The sequence below is a fragment of the Mastigoproctus giganteus genome, chromosome 14 (assembly GCF_048544385.1).
Source record: "Mastigoproctus giganteus isolate SK-2022 chromosome 14, ASM4854438v1, whole genome shotgun sequence".
NCBI classification, from domain to species: domain Eukaryota; kingdom Metazoa; phylum Arthropoda; class Arachnida; order Uropygi; family Thelyphonidae; genus Mastigoproctus; species Mastigoproctus giganteus.
Window position 1 is genome coordinate 62,275,374 of NC_143588.1, and position 15,594 is coordinate 62,290,967.

The 15,594-nt window shown below is 34.5% G+C and overlaps 1 protein-coding gene across 4 annotated transcripts in view; it reads left to right on the forward strand.

Moving 5' to 3' along the window:
- aralar1 (calcium-binding mitochondrial carrier protein aralar1) overlaps positions 1-15,594 on the forward strand; it is a 338,725-nt gene that overhangs the window by 27,511 nt on the left and 295,620 nt on the right. Inside the window, exon 2 of one of the 4 annotated variants that reach the window (XM_090388803.1) lies at positions 1,724-1,926. The exons of 2 other annotated variants lie outside the window; for them this stretch is intronic. The gene's annotated coding sequence lies outside the window, so the exon portion shown is untranslated. Of the gene's footprint in view, positions 1-1,710; positions 1,927-15,594 lie in introns of all 4 variants that reach the window. One more of the 4 variants, XM_090388802.1, reaches the window with a different exon arrangement.

Here is a 15,594-nt window from a genome sequence, read left to right on the forward strand (position 1 = left end):
AGAGAGAGAAGTAGAAGGGAATCACCAACAAAGAGAAGAATGATGATATCCAGCTCAGGACCCTGGGTGTGCCAAGCCCATACTCACCAGATATGAGCCCCTGATCTGAGGACTTACTTAACAAGTACAGGTCAATGTACTCGTTGCGAGTTAAAAGATGTGAGTTAAGATTAAATTTGAAATTGTCTGCAATTCTACCTAGATGTAATAGCCTTCAGTTCACGTGGGTGACCAGTGAAATGTTCAGTCAGATTGGTGTGACATGAGCACTGGGAAAATGAAAACGAGAGTAGGAGTGTGCTATAGGTCTAATGACTGTGATGATATAACACATCTATACAGAGAAATAGAGTAGGCCAGTAAATTAGAATGACTTATAATGGGGGAATTTAACTTTCTAGATATTGGCTGGTACTTTTGGGTTGGTCGCATACTAGCAAGACTCTTGTGGATTTATTGGATGTCTGTTTTCTACAGCAGCATTTTAGAGAGGCAACAAGGGAGAGCAGTACTTTTGATCTGGTTATCAGCAGTGATTCTGCATGCATTAAGAATATACAGGGAAAACACACACTGGATGGCAGTGATCACTGCGTATGGATGTGGGATTTACTTAAAAGACATTACTTTGAAGGGTAAAGAGCTTTTGCTTTTGTAACGGTGACTGCAGTGGTCTCAGACAATTTTTAAATTCTATACATTGAAATCAACTAACGATGTTACCAATAACAAATTCTAAATGAGAAGCATTCAGAAAATAACCATAGAAGCTACTAGGCTTTTCATGCCAACTAAGAAATACTGTTCAATATTTAGACCTAAAAATGAATCTCAGAAGAACAAATGAGATGTGGCAGAGAAGAAAAGTGTGGGATGCATATAAATTATCAGTATAAACTAGTCTGTAATAAATTCACAAAGCAGATTGAGGTTCTGTCAAAGAATGCAAAGAAAAGCAGCAAAGACTTCTTTACTTATATTAACAGTAGAAGGAAGGGATCGAATCTCATTGGTTCACTTGATGTCACTGGTTTAATTGTTGATGATCCTGCTCAGTTGTTGACAAACTGAATAGGTATTTTGCATCTGCATTCAGACATGAGGAATTCTTTAGGGAAGGGAATAGCAGAAGTTTATCAAACTTTAACAGAGAGCTAAATGATTTTGTGATAACTGGGAGGAAAATGGAAGAAAACTTTTGTTGCTAAATATAAAAAAGGCACCTTGGGCAAATGAACTCCATCCAATTGTATTAAGGAAGGCAGCAAAGGAGTTTTGGACTGGAGATTTGCACATCTCCAGTCCATAGGGACCCTAATTCGCATCTCCAGTTCACCAAGGGGTGAACTGGAGATACGAATTAGTCATGTCAAAAGGTGACATGAGTAATTACAGACCTGCTGGCTTAACTTCTGTTCCCGGGGAAATAATGGTGTCATTTGTTATAAAAGTAATGCAGGACCAACTAGATAGGAATGCAATTATACGTATACTTAGTCACATCATGGATTTTGGATATGGGCTCTGCAGAGCTCGTAAAGTATTTTATTTTCAGTGTGATCAAGAAAATTTATATAATTTAATGTGAATTGTTTTACATGTTGATATGATTGTGAAATTTCAATTAATAAAAAAATTTTCCACATAAATTTTAAAATGAAAGTTAATAAGTTTTATGAATGCTTAATGATGATATAACTCGTACAAAAGTTTAGTATTCTAGGGTTGCTCCTTCGAGATATTAGCAATATTTCACCTAAAATCAAAATGGACAGAATTCTCAAATTGGAGATGCTGACTATAAAGTTGCATGTATAGCTACCGGGTCAGGACAGCATCTGTTATCGTTTATATTGCAGACACATAACCGCTTCCAGACAGTACTTCTGGGAGCTCTGCATACTCCATGTATTTGACTGAGCTCAGGTTAGAGAAATTTTGTTATCTAAAGGTGTTTTTAAACAGTCTTCCATTATTGCATTATAAGCTTATATACTTTCATTACATAATATTGTAGCTAAGTTTTTTTTTGTTTACTATTTTTTGTTTCATATTATGCAGAGTATTAGTGATGTCTGTGCAAAGCAAAGCATAATAAAAACCTGTAATTGCCAAATTGCAGGTTTCTAGGTTTGTATTATTCTTTACAGGTTCATTAATTAATTTAAATTCAGAAAAGAAATGATGTGAATGTTTTCTTTTTTCATTTTTTATAAATGAGCTGTTAAACATTTTTAAAGATTTTTATAAGAACTACACGTGTGAAAGAATCATAAACAAACTCAGCCTCACTAGTTTATTTCTTGTTAATCCTTTTATGGCTTATTTATATTCTTAATCCTGTTCTTAAAGGATGTCTGTTTTCCACAAAAAAGACACATGGTTTTTATGCACATTGACATGGTAAACTTTTTATGCCTCAAAAATGAAGTTTTTAATGAAAATAAATGTGTGCAAAATACGAGACAAAATTCAAAACCATACTGATTGGAATGCTAAAATTCATGTTAATGTCAGTCATACATTTTAATTGTTTTGGCATACTTTTTTTTAAAAGAGTGCAACCCATGCAGAGTGCAGTTCATTCTTATTAATTTCTAATTAATTTGAAGTTAACCAGCAAAAGGTACTCTTACCACGAAAAACCAGAGTTCTGCAAATGCCGCACTTGGAAACTAGGCACCTGTGAGGAGATTTGATTGAAGTGTTCAAGGCTTTAAATTGATTGAGTAAGCTAAATGTTGATAGCATCCTTATTCTTTCTCGGACAATACACATAAGAGAATATAAACTTAAATTGAAAAAGGATGGTTGGAGGATGTGCGAAAACTTTTTCAGCCAGATAATTCATTGTTGGAACACACTACCATCTGGTTGTAGAAGGCGTAGTTTTAATAAATTTAACCCTCTAGCTGGTGTGCATACGTAAAAGTCACACCATCTCTTGCATGAGAGTCCTCTACAATACCATGGAAATGTTTGGAATAAACATTTCCATTAAATGATTTAATTGGATCTTAATGTATATATTATCTTAACAGTATAGTGGATATAAGAAAAAAATATAATTTTTAATTATTATTATAATTTTTTAAAAATTAATATTAAACCATGATTAAAAATAATCATCACGCTAGTAGATACTTTTCATAAGTATATAAATGCTTACAGATATCCTGTAGGATATCTTTTAAGCATATATGGAAAAAATATATTTAAACTTTAAAAACAAAACTTTGGTTTATATAATTAGTATTAATAGTGAAAAATTGTGCAAGGAAGCAAGCCTGTACAGCATCAGCAAAAAAAAAAAAAAAAAACTCAACAACAGAACTTCTCATATCACCTATCCATTCTCTCTAATAGTTTATTTAGTTCTTCCTTGAATTTATTCAAATAACATACTTCCACAACACCAGACTAAAGCATGTTCTGACAATCAACCACCTGCTGTCCGAAGGAAAATTTCTGCACATACGCTGTTGCATTATTATCCATAAAATGGCTGTCACCTTTGGGTTAAAAGTGTAACATTACAGGATGCATTACAGCTGATACAAAATTCAGGTACTCCCTGGATGACATTCAACCTTCCACCAATATAAACGGAACCAGTTTGTGCAAACAAAACATTCCTCATACCAGGATACCACCTCCAGATGCATGGGCTGTCTTAACAAGGTTAGTAGGATTTATCATTTCTCAAGGTTCTTGCTGCACTCTCTGCCTACTATTAGTGCAAAACAAAGTGTGTTGTAATTTGTGACAGCTGATTTCTTCTGTTGTTCCACTATCAAATCGCTATATTCTTGGCACCACTCTGACATTTGTTCTCTTATATTTGGTCCTTCTTTTATCATTGCATTTTTGCTCTTGATTGTTTCCCACTATAGCTGGGGTCTGCTGCAGCGCATTGTGTTGGGGTATGACCTATCCCTTATACTATGCCTTTGTTGTCATTCCTCCATGTTGAATATGTCTAGCCGAATTTACAAGCTGGCTGACCAGGCCTGACACTCTTGGTTATATTTTGGTGTTTCTTCACCTAGTGGACTGCCTTTCCGGGCTAGTGAACTCCACTCTCCAGATGATACACTTATTTGATGGCAGCGTATACTCACCATGTCACAGGACATTGTGGCTTTTTATGGAGCTATTGGTGCCCACCCGGCAGCCCACCACAACCTGATATACCTGCCACTGCTTGTCAGTGATTGCTTATTCGACAGGGTGTTCCCTGCTTATTTCACAGTGGGCCACCATATTTGGTGGCCGACCCACTATCCACAAACTGTGGACACATCTGGTTGCGTGCAGCTTTGCACTCCTGTAGAACCAGAATGTACTTTCATTTATCATTATATTATTAAATGAAAATATTTCAGGATTTATACAAACCGTAATTCAGTGTTAATTCTCTGGTGAGTTGCATCAAGTTTAGAAACACAAGTAGGACATGTAATACAAATTTCTATTTTTGAATTATATTTTTTCTGTTGACGAATGTAATAGATACTCTAAATCAGTGGGTCTCAACCAGTGTGCTGCAAGATAAATTAAAGGGACAAATTTTAAAATTGTAAAAAAAATAACAAAAATGTACTCCTCTGTGCTATCACCAATTTCCAGACTTAAACTCAGTAGAGCTTTTGTGGGATCATTCTAGACCAGTGGTTCTCAACCAGTGTGCCACAAAATCATTCTGAGTGTGCCTTACAACGAAGGTTTTCAGGGCTGTTAATAACAGTATGCGTCTACAACAGGATCTAGAAAAGTTGGGCAGATGGGCTGAGAGGTGGCAACTGAAATTTAACATTGACAAATGCAAAGTACTACAACCCCAGAGAAACGGGGTTGCTGCTACCCATATGTAGCACTGCTACATTCAGGGTAGTGGAGAATGAATAAGACCTGGGGTTAATTACGCAGTCATGAATTTTTCTGAGTAGTGCAGATGACCTGCCAGAGCAGCTCATGGGGTGTTGTCAGTGATATACAGGAATTTTGCTAGCAGGGATAAGGATGTGGTTTTCCCCCTGTATAAGGCAGTGGTCAGGCCACACTTTGAATACTACATGCAGGTCTGGAGGCCTCATTTTGGGAAGGATGTAGAGCTGCTGGAACGAGTACAGAGAAGGGCAACGAGATTGGTGAGGGGAACTAAAAGGGTTGCTCTTACCAAGAAAGGCTTAATTTCGGCAAATTGCACCATCTGTAGATTAGGCCCCTGCGAGGTGGTCTGATTGAGGTGTATAAGGCCTTGAATGGTTTGGCTAAGTTCAGTGCTTATGGGATTCTTTCTCTCGCTCAGATTACGCACCTGAAGGGACATAAATTCAAATTGAAGAAAGACAGTTGTAGAATAGATGTGCAGAAATTTGCCTTTAGTCGGCAGGTGGTTGATTGCTGGAATAAACTTACATTGGTCGTTCTGGAAGTTGATAGCTTAAATAGATTCAGAGAACAACTGTACAAACTTTTGGTGTGAATGGATGAGTGAAATTGGAAGGTTTTTTTTTGGCTGATGCTGTATAAGCTTGCTTTCTTACATCATATGCCTCTGTTAATGCTAATTAGATAAATTAAGAAATTAAAAGGACAAATTTTAAAATTTGTAAGAAAAATAACAAAAATGTACTCATATGCACCATCACTTGTTTGTCAAGAGTTAGTGCCAGCCTGGTATAATAGAGAAGTTATTTGGAAATGGAATTTATCTTCTGTGCATCAGTCTGAGGAATTCCTGCTGGAATGCCACTTTGGTGGTATGGTTGTGATTTGTTTATAACCTCCTAGCTCTAACCTTGCTTTTGACTTGCTTTTCCTTAATGCCTCTTAGCATTTCTAACCAAGAGACCAGCATTGGAAGGAAATAGCGATTACAGCATACATTCTGTAGAAAGTGGTGTCGATGGGAACACCTGAACTAAGGCTACACAGCCCAGTGCTGCCTCCATGTAATTATTACAGTGGGCATTACTTTGTAATACCTTCTCTATGGTGCCAGCAGTCTGAGCCCAAGTGCTATCTAGCAACTTATGCCCACTGCAGAGAAAAAAATTCTCTGTTTTGCTTATTGATTTGCAGAGATATAATCAGTGTTGAGTACATTTGTATAATTGCATAAAGCATTTTAGCAGTATGTTTTGTACCGTTTAATTTAATTGTTACTTTTTCATGCCTAAGTAGCTATCATAAAAGTAAAATGGAAAATTTCATCAGATGTGAAGGAGAATGCTGCAACAAGGATTATATCGGGAGGCCCACAAGTAATAAAATCCAGCTTGGTTTGAACAGGAACATGCAACCAAAGAGGTGCAAAGTTATCCAAAAGTTTATGGACAGTTATTTAAGTTTCGGATTTTCTTCACGTGAACAGTAGGACTGTCCTCTACTTCAGTGTGTTGTTTATGGTGAAAAACTTTCCAGCAATGCCATGGTTCCTAGCAAATTGAAGAAACATTTAGTGATTGATTAACTTTGCGAATCGTGTGAATAAAGATTTGAGCTGTTTTTAAAATTACTCACAACAAAAAAGAAAAAAAGCAAGCTATTTTGAGAAAAAAATAACAAATTTATGAAAATGCTCAGATTGCTTCTTCTTAAGTGGAAAAAATCATTGCATTGCAAAAGAAACAGCACACCATAGCCGAGTCCCTTATTTTGCCAACTTGTCATTTGATTGTCGGAACATGCTGAAGCTGAAAGAGAAATTGCTAAAATACATCTTTTGGATGACACTATTCGAAGAAGAATAATCAAAATGTCTTGTAACATTGAGGAACAAGTATCTACAAGGCTAAAAAAATCATATTTTGCTTTACAAGTGGACAAATCTACTGATATTAGTGACAAAGCAACAACTACTAGCCTTTGTAAGTTTTATTCATAGAACTGAAATTGTAACTCAATTCTTATGCTGCAAACAGCTTAAAGAACATACCAGAGGTAATGACATTTTTGATACTTTGACTGGCTACTTAGAAAAATTATAACTTTCATGGATGTCATGCATGGGTATCTGTATACTGATGGTGCTGCTCCATGAATAATAGGGTCCATCAGAGATTTTATTTCATTTGTAGAGAAAGAAAACCCGAATGCAATTTTTACTCGTTGATTTCTGCACAAAGAGGCCCTTTATGGAGGAACACCAATAGACATGTATAGTATCTTATGTAAGGTGGCTCCCAAATGCTAGTTCAACTCCACCGTGGTACACTGTGATGATATAGAAACTCTGCAGAAAGGCAAGAAATGTGTGTAGTGCTATGTTTGTGCTGTGTATGTGTTGTTATTGGCCACTTTGTTACCAGGAAGCAACAAGCAACAGAAGGTGTGTCCTGATACCTGTCTATGCCACGAGGAGGTGGGCCACAACTGAGCATGGACTGCAGTGAACCTCGAGTGTCATGTATTGAATGTCTAAACCATTTAAAAAAATGAGTAAATAAAATAAAATAAAAAATATATAAAAATAAATGAAATAAAATAAAATTAATAAGTAAATGACAGCAAATTACTAAAAAAAAAAATAAAATAATAATAACAAATAAAAAATCTGCACCAGTGCAAGACTGCTGCCCACAAGCACAAACAAAACACAATAGAGGAAAGAATAGCAAAATGAGGAGGAAGAAAAAAAAGTAAAAAAGTAGACACTTGGTAGACGGATAAAAGGAAAAGACATGAATTAAAAGGGGATAGAGGGAAGAGATAAAGATTCCACACACTATAACTTGTGTCTGCAGATGATCCTGCCTCAGGCCAGCAGCAGATAGAAGACAGGAAAACATTGATCGTTTAGCATTGTACAAATAAGATTATGAACTGCCCGATTCGAAGGTGATGGTGAAGATGGCACTTGGTATCACAAAATGGAGACGATGGAAGTGATGGCTTGGACTGAAAGTGGAGCCAGAATAGGAGTAGTTCCTGAAATTGAATTACTAGTGGTGAGTTGTCCACGTCTGGTGAAGGTTTTACATGCAAAATCTTGCAGAAGATTAAATTTTTCTTTGGAGTCCAAGATAGATGACTCATTGCCTGAAGAAAATGGTTGACACACAACAGACAGAGGCTGACGAAGATCCAAGTAATATGGACAGGTGAAAAGAACATGTTGCAAATCTTTCTGGCTGCCACAGTTATAGAAGGGAGAATCAGACAGATTAAACATAGCAAGTTTAGAATTAATGGTACCATGGCTGGTTAGAAGGAAAAAGAGTATGGAGACTTGGACAGAACTATTTTAGAACAGACTTTTGTAAGGCAATGGACACAAGTGGAATAAACTTTCTTGTGGCCATACCTTTGGAAGATGACTACTGATCTTGTCAGATTTGAACTAGATGGTTCCAGCAACAAGTTTTTTTTCAGTTTTAGGATTGCAGTGGATATTGAGAGTTATGACTAAAAATTCAATGGAAATGGCACATCTAAGATAATAACAAAAACCTTGATAAGTGATTTGGAGGTCCAGAGGTAGGCAATCATTTAAAACCTGTAGTGCAGCTGTCAAGACAGTGCGACAGGAACAGCTAATCATTACGAACATATGTCTTTGGATAGAGGAGAGGTTCTCTTGGACAACAACCTTCTTAGTATACCAAAACTAGGTGCCAGCACCATGGGTGCAAATTGGAATAAACACCACTTTGTATAAAAGATGAAGGGTATTGTGGTTAGTACCTCAAGATTGATGCGACAGACAGACGAACAAGCATAGAAGTATACTTGACTGTTTTATCATGAAGGTGCAAGACATTTTTCTGAGGCAATGAGTTGAAATCAACGTTAGATCAGGCTGTATTAATTGTCAATTATCATTAAATCAAGTTTGTAGTGCAAAATGTTTAATTTTGCATAAAGAATGATGGCTCTCAAGGGGAAGAGTATTGTTTCACATCTATTTTTATTAAAAGACGAAATGAAAGTTTTCTTTCAATCAGAAGAAAACTGTATTAATTAATACAGCCTGAAAATTAAACAGGCTGTATTAATTGTCAATTATCATTAAATCAAGTTTGTAGTGCAAAATGTTTAATTTTGCATAAAGAACGATGGCTCTCAAGGGGAAGAGTATTGTTTCACATCTATTTTTATTAAAAGACGAAATGAAAGTTTTCTTTCAATCAGAAGAAAAGAACAGTTTTTATGAATACTTAAATGATGAGCTGTGGTGTGCAAGGCTAGCTTTAATACCAGTATGCAAGGATGCAATAATAACTTCCTTATTTCTAGACAAGCTACTAATGTTAAAGAAAAAAAAACTGTTAATTTGCTTGAGCAGAACAAGAAGGGGAAATCTTGATACGGTTCCATTAATACATGAAACCAATAAAAAGGATATTGCTGCTCTTGTAACTGATCGGTTAGAAGCATTGAAAAATACTTTCCACTGCTAAATATAGAGTTTTGACTGGTATGAAAATCCTTTTTTGGCCATCTCATCTGGCTTAGGGTTCACAGTGATTGAAGAAGAACAATTTGCATCAGTTTCATGTGATTGAGGTCTTTAAATGAAACATACTTTGTCTCCCTAGGTGTATTCTGGATTTCAATCAGAGATGTGCACCCTAAAATTTCAAACCATGCATTGAGAATTTTATTGCAATTCTCCACTTACTGTGAGTTGGGATTTAACAAACATTAAATCCAACGAAAGGGAAAAAGTGATGTGCGTTGAAGACGACATGAGAGTAAGTATTATTTGAAATACACCCTAATGTACAGGAAATTTCTTAAAAGTATCAAGCTCAGGCATCTCATTAAAATATTCCAGTGAAAACTTCCAGTTTGTATATTTGGCAACTAAAACTCCTTGGCCTGGTGGCCAATATTGTAATGTATTGATCTGTATTATTATTATTATTATTATTATTATTGCAATAAAAATTTATTTATAGTCAAACAAAAAATCTTTGAGCATTATTAAAATATATTGGTTCTTCCTTGATTGAATATATAGTATTTTTAGTTATAACCCTCACATAATTATGTGTTGAAATCAGTGTTCTATAGTATTTTTTAGTTATAACCCCCGCATAATTATATTTGATAAAGTGTGCTGCCAAATTCACATTATTTTTCAAGTGTGCTACAAGCCCAAAAAAGTTGAGAACCATGCTCTAACTGATATCACATGAATAACAATAAGTGTTGGTGGTGGTGGGGGAACTGCCTTCATGCACATTTCATAGTCCACATGCTGACAGATTTTTATACCTTAAACTTTAACACAATATAGTTACTATTATGATTATTCAGAAATGTTTGATTCAGTCTATCACTTGCTGTATTGTATAAGCCAGTGGTCTCAAACTCAAATTGCATGCGGGCCGAATGCACGATCTGAAAGCAGCTGACGGGCCGAATTTTTTTAAAACAAGATGAGAGTGAATATAAGCAGTGTATTTACGGGCCGGCCGTGAAAAATTGCTTTGGGGGCTGTATGCGGGCTGCCAGTTTGAGACCACTGGTATAAGCTATAAATATTAAAAAGTAAAGTATATTCATACTATATAATGGTTCTTTTTTTAAAAGAAACCTAATTTTCCTAATACGAATAGATGTGAGGGATATTCTCGTCATGCAGTTGCTTGTGAAGATTTCAATTTTTTTTTTTTTTTAATTGCTTGGTAATTACAAAAATTTGAGAAATGCTACATGCATTCTGAATCTAAAAGATAATTTTCATATTTTTTAAGAGTAATTAATTTACATCTAACCTAAGTGGTTCTTACATCACAAAGAAACGAATAGCACAGCAACCACTTATTTATTCTTGAACATGTTTTTTTTTTTAATAGCTGATTTTGCTGATGGAGAGACCCTGGAGAGATTCCTTTGGGGTGGAGAAGTGCCAGTGTATTGTTAATACATAGAGGCTGCAAACCAGTTGTCTGACATCATTGATAAGGAATGTCATGGAGGGGATGATCAAGAATACAAGGATAGATATATAGTTAGAAATGGAATTGTGAAGTGGAAATCATGCTACAACCAGCTCATGTAGAAAATGACTACAGAATTGTTCATTTGGATTTTAGGAAGGCATTTGACTTAGCCCCACATTTGTATTGCATAAGCTGGAATATATTGGGTTCATGGGTAAGATCATCAGATGGATTGCAAGTTTGCTGCAAGGCAGGAGCCAGAATGTTGTGATTACTGGTTACTCTTCAGATTGGGATAACATTAGAAGTGGGGTACTTCAAGGATGAATACTGGAACTACTGTTGTTTCTGATTTTCTTAAACAACATTGACAAAGGGATACAGGACTTCTCAAAACTTTTAGACTGTGTCAAGATTGGGATAGTGTTATTGACTAGTGCTGAAGCAGCATTCCCTCAGAAAAACTTGAATTGGTTTGAAAGAATGGTCAGAAAAGTGGCAGTTGTGCTTTAATACAGTGAAATGCATGATTTTACACTTGAGAAAGAAAAACTCCAAAATAACTTGTACATTGATGGGGTTGAATTAAAATGGATTTTAGATTTATAATACAGGCAGCCGTGAAGTTCTTTGTGCAGTGCAAACAGGTGGCAAATAGGAAGGCCCATGGTGTCTTTTTGTTGACTTATTTGCTTTTAGAGATCGGGAGGTCATAATCTCATGGTATTAGGTTTATAAGACTGTAGGATTGCAGGGATATTTCAATGCAGTAGTTGAAATCAAATGAGAATTCAAGTTTTCTGAGTATTCGGCCTTATGACTTAGGCTTGTGGTTCGTATTTGTCTCTTAGGTGAATGTAAAGCCCAAGTCATAAGGTTAAATATTTGGTCCTTCTTCAGTGAGAGCAGAATGTCTCTCCATGGCTGAAATCAAATGCAGGTAATAAATGTGGATTTTGATTTAATTGCAAGACTGTACTTGGTATATTTTATGCACCTATAAAATCATATCAAGCTTCTCGAAGGTTCTAAAGACAACAGTCTTTTGTAAACATTAAAATTTGTCACATGTCAATTCATACTCATAAGCTACCTGCTTCTCTATTTTCAGTCTATTTTTGAAAAATGAAACTATTTTACTTTTCAGTGTAAATTTTAAATTTAATTATAGTGAGTTACTATTTTTTTTATTTCTTTAAACTAGTGTTTTTCAATCTTTTTTTTTTTTTTCTTTTTTTTTTTTTTTTTGAGTAATGGATAAGAAATTAGTTGAACACCAAATCTGTATAAACTTTTTGTTCATTCATTTTTGGTACAAAGACATTGTCTCTATCACTAAAACCAAATTATTCAAATTAATTAAGTCATGAAAATTTGTTTTTAATATAGATATATTGAGCTTATTTTTTTAATTTTTAATGGGTATAAAAATTTTGAATATGGATAAGTGTTAACTTTTGGTGGAACATTTTGTGCAGTACTAGAGCAGTTCTTGCAGAACACCAATTTAAAAACATCGCTTTTAATGTTTTTGTTGTAGTCTACTTAATTTAAAAATAAATACAGGGTTTTATTTTAACGAATTTGTAGGGTGTTACAAGCTGTTATAAAAATGTAGAACTACACATTTTAGAATGTTTTTTTGTAAAACCATACATTTGAAAAAACAAACCTGAAGTTTTAGGCATACTAAAAAAAAAAGTGTCTAATTTAAAAAAACAATCAGTTTGATTTTTCTCTACAGGTCCCAAATTGTGTTAAACTTGCAGTTTTGGAGAAAGACAACAATGAAATTAGTGTAGTTCAGGTGCCTCCGTAGCCAGGTGGGCAGGAGCAGCAGTGCGTAGCACATGCTTCTTGATTAGACTGGGGTTCGAGCCCGTGACCACCAAATACGGAGGATGCGGAAAGGTCAGGGAATGACCATCGCATATCCCCGGAGCAATATGGCCTTAGTTGCTAATGCTCTAAAAAACCAAATAACAACAACAGTGTAGTTCAATCACAAGATATTAACAAATACTTAATGCACTTTTTTTTTTTTTGTGTAAGTCTAGAACTGTTTTTTATATTTAGTATGAGTGGTAACAAGAATGTTGTTATTATTATTATTATTTGCCACATGGTACAAGGAAGCCTGAGGCTTATACTGCACCAGCCGAAAAAAAAATTCTGAATTCTTCTTAAGTTCTTTAGCATATCTTTATGGTGTAATGGTCAGTGACTGGTAATTTTTTTGCATATTGTATAAGGTACATTCTCTGTGCTTTTTATATTTATGCATATGTAGTCTGAAATTAAAATTTATTTTTGGCTATATATATATATCTCTTTCTATGATAATGAAAAGAAGTAAGAAATTGCTCTGCTTTGTAGATATTTTCTAAAGTATATCTTAATATACTTAATAACAAAGTACAATTTATCTGAAGATGAATTATACTTTGTTCCTCCTACCTTAGAATGAGACTGAGATACAGTGATCATTTTTCCATTGTTGTGTGCACGGATCTTGATTTCAGCATTCTGTATTTTACCAATGGGAGGGAACTGGCATCTTGCAGGGAATTTTTGCTGGAATCAGTAATGGTGACACCATTATGGACCTGAATTTTTTTTTTTTTTTTTTCTGGCTTTGTGGTGGCAATGTCAGAAATCTGTTTCAAGGAGACTCATTGCATATCCAATGATATGTTTTTTTTTTTTTTTGGTCATTTGCAAATGTTCTCTCCACAGCTTGGATGCTTCTGTTTCACAGGATTATAGTGATAAAGCTACAGTAATGAGGTGGTTTAAAGGGTGGTAGCCTGAATTCAGTTTCAGGAGAATGAAAATAGAAATTTTGTGCACTTTTTTTCTAAAAAAAACTTTATCCAAATTTTGTTTTTCCAGTTTGTGTCTGGTAAGATCACAAACTGGTAAAACAATTTGGACAAAGTGACTTTATGAGATACTGTTACCCAAAATTTTTAATTGCAAAAATTAAAGGTAGGTCAGCAGCAGTCAAAGAGAATATATATGAAACATATAGAAGAGAAGGAAGTTTTCCTTCCTTTTATTCTTATTCTAGTCTGTGAAAACAGTAATTCAGTTCATTAGGTTTTATGTTCTCATTGTTGAAACGAGGAAAAAATGATGAATTTGTTGGTTCACTCATAATTTTTACCAAGTTTTCATAATGAAATAAATGGATTAATGTTACAGAGAACAAAATTTTAGATTTTTTATTTATAATTAATAAAAAAATATTAGGCTAATTTGTCACTAGCAAAAAATTCAAGTTTTTGCTATTAAAAACAAATGAATGTGCTGTTTCTAGTGTTATACGATGGAATATTTATTTATGATTAAGATTTTTGATGCAGGCATCCTTAAGGTGTTCGTATTATAATGGCAAGATGATGCAAGGAAGCAGAGTTTTTATACATCTGCAAACAAGGAAAGGGGGCTGGAATTGTGTCATTCGTACCCTTCTTCATTACCAAAATGTGGTTATCCATTTCCAAACTCTCCATCTCTACCACTGTGGCAGACAGTTCATTCCATTGATCTACAACACACTTCCCTAAAGTAAACTTTGTGAAATCTAGCCTTCTGTTACTCTCCAAAATTTTATATTTGTGACCCCTGGTTCTTATCTCTTATATCATTTAAAATATAACCTTGTTCATTGGCATACTTTTTCTCTACTTTTCAAGTCCCAGCACGCACAAGTGAGATACGGAGTAACAAGGGAAAAAAATAGGAAAGAAGAGAAGATTCTTAAAATTTATAAATTTTTTTTGAATATTTCAGTGAAGGGGAACACATTTAAAATATAACCTTGTTCATTGGCATACTTTTTCTCTACTTTTCAAGTCCCAGTAATATCACAGACAGGGCACCTGACATTTTAATATGTGTGCAGTTTTTGTTCATAGGAATGTTTTTTGATAAGTTACTATATATAGCTGACCCACTATGTGACTGTTTGTGGTATCAGCCCATGGGTTGAGTAACAAAATGAAAAATATGCCAACTTAATGAGAGAAACACAAATAATAACTATACGACTAATTTTAAACCAGAAGTTACTAAAAAAAAATTTTATGCAATAAAGAAAGTTCCACTTAGCAGTTTCCAAAAAGCAAAGCTCATTGAAGTTGTCTTGACAGAGACTATTTCAATTTTTTTTATAAGGATTAACTAAATGCTGATAGTATCTTTACTTTTTCTCAGATGATGTGCAAAGGGAAAATGGATGATTGCAGAATAGATGTGTGGAAATTTGCATTCAGCCAAAGAGCAATTGATTGGCAGAATAAACTTCCACCTAGTATTGTGGAAGTGGGTAGTTTAAATAAATTTGGAACGAATAACAAATAGTTTTTTTGTTTGCTGCTGTTTAAGCTTTGCTTTCTTGCATCATGTTGACAGTGCCAATACTATATCTGTAAAATAAGGTTGATTAATTATGTGATCAAGAATGAATCCCAATGGGAAAATTATTTCATTTTGCATTACTTGATTTCCTGGAATTCATTAATATTTTAACTTAAGGATACCTATAAGAATTGAAGTATCACTATGGTATTAATTCTGAAGTGAATGTGCAAATATATACTTCCTTGAAATACAGAACCTATTATGATTTGTAACAGTTTTACTATTATAGGCATTGCTGCTTACATTAAAAGATTTTATTTTATTTTTTAGC